At 38.6% G+C, this 4,799-nt stretch overlaps 1 non-coding gene across 1 annotated transcript; it reads left to right on the plus strand.

Moving 5' to 3' along the window:
• The first annotated feature begins 4,414 nt into the window (after positions 1 to 4,414).
• On the plus strand, positions 4,415 to 4,486 carry TRNAG-ACC (transfer RNA glycine (anticodon ACC)). The gene has a single exon. It is a non-coding gene; the product is annotated as a tRNA-Gly (tRNA).
• Positions 4,487 to 4,799: the final 313 nt, after the last annotated feature.

A 4,799-nucleotide genomic window follows, 5' to 3' on the forward strand; every position in this document is an offset into this window, starting at 1 on the left:
GGTCTGATCCTGTAAAGAGCAATATTGGATAAGAACCAGGAATGTTAGGTCCATGAATCAAGGCAAATTGGAAGTGGTCAAACAGGAGATGGCAAGAGTGAACATCAACATTCTAGGAATCAGCGAACTAAAATGGACTGGAATGGGTGAATTTAACTCAGATGACCATTATATCTACTACTGTGGGCAGGAATCCCTTAGAAGAAATGAAGTAGCCATCATGGAAACAAAGAGTCCGAAATGCAGTACTTGGATGCAATCTCAAAAATGACAGAATGATCTCTGTTCATTTCCAAGGCAAACCATTTAATATCACAGTAATCCAAGTCTATGCCCCAACCAGTAACACTGAAGAAGCTGAAGTTGAACGGTTCTATGAAGACCTACAAGACCTTTTAGAACTAACACCCCAAAAAAGATGTCCTTTTCACAATAGGGGACTGCAATGCAAAAGTAGGAAGTCAAGAAACACCTGGAATAACAGGCAAATTTGGCCTTGGAATACGCAGTGAAGCAGGGCAAAGACTAATAGAGTTTTGCCAAGAAAATGCACTGGTCATAACAAACACCCTCTTCCAACAACACAAGAGAAAACTCTACACATGGACATCACCAGATGGTCAACACCGAAATCAGATGGATTATATTCTTTGCAGCCAAAGATGAAGAAGCTCTATACAGTCAGCAAAAACAAGACTGGGAGCTGACTGTGACTCAGATCATGAACTCCTTATTGCCAAATTCAGACCTAGATTGAAGAAAGTAGGGAAAACCACCAGACCATTCAGATATGACCTAAAGTGAGAAATAGATTGAAGGGACTAGATCTGATAGACAGAGTACCTCATAAACTATGGACAGAGGTTTGTGACATTGTACAGGAGATAGGGATCAAGACCATCCCCATGGAAAAGAAATGCAAAAAAGCAAAATGGCTGTCTGAGGTGGACTCACAAATAGCTGAGAAAAGAAAAGCAAAGGAGAAAAGGAAAGATATTCCCATTTGAACGCAGAGTTCCAAATAATAGCAAGGAGAGATAAGAAAGCATTCCTCAGCAATCAATGCAAAGAAATAGAGGAAAACAACAGAATGGGAAAGACTAGAGATCTCTTCAAGAAAATTAGAGATACCAAGGGAAGATTTCATGCAAAGATGGGCTCGATAAAGAACAGAAATGGTATAGACCTAACAGAAGCAGAAGATATTAAGAAGAGGTGGCAAGGATATACAGAAGAACTATACAAAAAAGATCTTCATGACCCAGATAATCATGATGGTGTGATCACTCACATTCACCTAGAGCCAGACATCCTGGAATGTGAGGTCAAGTGGGCCTTAGAAAGCATCACTATGAACAAAGCTAGTGGAGGTGATGGAATTCCAGTTGAACTATTTCAAATCCCAAAAGATTATTCTGTGAAAGTGCTGCACTCAATATGCCAGCAAATTTGGAAAACTCAGCAGTGGCCACAGGACTGGAAAAGGTCACTTTTCATTCCAATTCCAAAGAAAGGTAATGCCAAAGCATGCTCAAACTACCACACAATTGCACTCATCTCACATGCTAGTAAAGTAATGCTCAAAATTCTCCAAGTCAGGCTTCAGCAATACGTGAACCGTGAACTTCCAAATGTTCAAGCTGATTTTAGAAAAGGCAGAGGAACCAGAGATCAAATTGCTGGATCATGGAAAAAGCAAGAGAGTTTCGGAAAAACATCTATTTCTGCTTTATTGACTACGCCAAAGCCTTTGACTGTGTGGATCACAGTAAACTGTGGAAAATTCTGAAAGAGATGGAAAAAGCAGACCACCTGACCTGCCTCTTGAGAAACCTATATGCAAGTCAGGAAGCATCAGTTAGAACTGAACATGGAACAACAGACTGGTTCCAAATAGGAAAAGGAGTCCGTCAAGGCTGTATATTGTCAACCTGCTTATTTAACTTCTATGCAGAGTACATCATGAGAAACGCTGGGCTGGAAGAAGAACAAGCTGAAATCAAGATTGCCAGGAAAAATATTAGTAACCTCAGATATGCAGATGACACCACCCTTATGGCAGAAAGTGAAGAGGAACTCCAAAGCCTCTTGATGAAAGTGAAAGAGGAGAGTGAAATAGTTGACTTAAAGCTCAACACTCAGAAAACGAAGATCATCGCATCTGGTCCCATAATTTCATGGGAAATAGATGGGGAAAGAGTGGAAACAGTGTCAGACTTTATTTTTTTGGGCTCCCAAATCACTGCAGATGGTGTTTGTAGCCATGAAATTAAAAGACGCTTACTCCTTGGAAGGAAAGTTATGACCAACCTAGATAGCATATTCAAAAGCAGAGATATTACTTTGCCAACAAAAGTCCATCTAGTCAAGGCTATGGTTTTTCCTGTGGTCATGTGAGGATGTGAGAGTTGGACTGTGAAGAAAGCTGAGCAACAAAGAACTGATGCTTTTGAACTGTGGTGTTGGAGAAGATTCTTGAGAGTCCCTTGGACTGCAAGGAGATCCAACCAGTCCATCCTAAAGGAGGTTAGTCCTGGGTGTTAATTGGAAGGACTGATGCTGAGGTTGAAAGTCCAATCCTTTTGCCACCTCATACAAGAGTTGACTCATTGGCAAAGACCCTGATGCTGGGAGGAATTGGGGGTAGGAGGAGAAGGGGACGACAGGGGATGAGATGGCTGGATGGCATCACTGACTCGATGCACATGAGTTTGGGTGAACTCTGGGAGTTGGTGATGGACAGGGAGGCCTGGCGTGCTGCGATTCATGGGGTCACAAAGAGTCAGACTCGACTGAGAGACTGAACTGAACTGAACTGAGTAAAACAGATTATCCATCATAATGTGGGCAAGCCTTATCCAATCAGTTAAAGCTCTTAAGAGAATAATACTGAGACCTTTCCATAAAGAAAAAAATTCTACCTGCAGACTTCCAGACCACATTTGCATTTGAACTGAAAAGTAATCTTTTCCCTGGTCTCCAAACCGCTGACTTGCCCTACAGAGGTTCCCCAGTCATGTGAGCCAAACTGAAAAAAACAAAAAAAACAAAAAAATCCTCCATCTCTATGTCTGTACTGTTTTAGTGTATAGATATTGATATACCATATAATACCCATAGATTTTAGTGTATTATGTTTATTGTTTTTTCTATTTCTCTGGAGGACTGTGACTAATACAGAAAGCAACTTTTTAAATCTTTTCTTTAAAAGAGTCAGTATATCATCACATTTAAATGTGAGATGTTAAAGTCTTTGCATCAGGGGTTAGGAATAAGACCAGGTTGTGTGCTTTGACTATTGACATTTAACACGTGTAGGAGGTCCTGGCTGCATTGGAAAGCATGAATAAGTGAATGGATGGTGAATTTTTTTTTTTTTACAGATTTTTCAACCTCTGTATTTGTTATAATTAATGAGTTTACATGATTGATAGATAAGTGAAAATTGAATATGTTCTCACATACCAGCAATAATTATAAAATAAACTTTAAAAACTAAAATTTCATTTAAGAAATCAAATACCCAGGAACAAAAGACAGTTAAGACTCCCACAGGAAAAATTCTAATAATTGATAGTCATAAAAGAAAATAAAGGATAAGTAGCCAAATAAAGGATAAATAAGCCATGATTTTTAATTGGCTGGTACAATTGTGCTATAAATATCTTTTCTCCTGATATCAAAAATATGAGTTTTCTCTTTATTAAAGTATTTAAATGTTCAAAAATCAAACAAGTTGATTAGTAGTCTCCTGTGACTAACCTATTTGTAGTTCAGACCCCTTCACCAAACAACTGGATCCCACATACTCTGATCTGTAATTTCTGTAGCTCTCTTTACCCTCTAATATTCCTTATAATGTACATTTATCTTATTATTACTGTCATGGCTTATTCTTTCCCACACAAGTTAGAAGGTAAGCTCCACAAGCCTGTGAAGTTTTGTCTATTTTTTTGGGTGATGTAGCCTATGTGGTATAATATGTTACTTCTATAATCACATAGTAGGTGATCTGTAAACATGTTTCTTACAAATGATGTTCAACATCAATGTAGAAATATAATTGGAAAAGAATAGCAAAGACACTCTTGAATAAAAATTAGGAAGATGCCTTCAAGACTTATGAAATTAATTAGGACAATATGATTTTGCATACGTAGAAATAAACAGACTACTGGGAGATGAAGGAGAATCTATAAATACATTCAACTCAGGCATGTCTGTGCCCCTGCTGTCATCACAGAGAAATGAGGAGAAGGAAGGTCTTTGCAATGAAATGGGACTGGAACAGCAATTATCCTGTATCTTTTGTGTATCAAAAAATACCATAACAGTCCTGAAAAGAAAATCTACTGGATTAGATAGTATATTTAAATGATAAAGGACTAATTTCATGAATATATAAATCATGACTTCCCTGGTGGCTCAGACGGTAAAGCGTCTGCCTACCATGCGGGAGACCTGGGTTCAATCCCTGGGTAGGGAAGGTCTCCTGGAGAAGGAAATGTTACCCTACTCCAATATTCTTGCCTGGAAAATCCCATGGATGGAGGAGCCTGGTAGGCTACAGTCCATGGGGTTGCAAAGAGTCGGACACGACTGAGGGACTTCGCATCACTTTCCTTCAAATCAATAGGAAGAAAGACAGAAAACCAATAGAAGAGTGGACAAACATCTTTAGCAGACACTTGATAAAAAGAAAGTCCAAACACATAATCAACAAACATGAAAAGCTGTTCAACCTCATTACTAATTAGAAAACTCTAAATTGAATCATAATATACAATTATATGTTAATC

This window comes from Bos grunniens, chromosome 14 (genome assembly GCF_055505025.1).
Source record: "Bos grunniens cultivar Pamir isolate PY7600 chromosome 14, Bosgru_T2T1.0, whole genome shotgun sequence".
Lineage (NCBI taxonomy): Eukaryota > Metazoa > Chordata > Mammalia > Artiodactyla > Bovidae > Bos > Bos grunniens.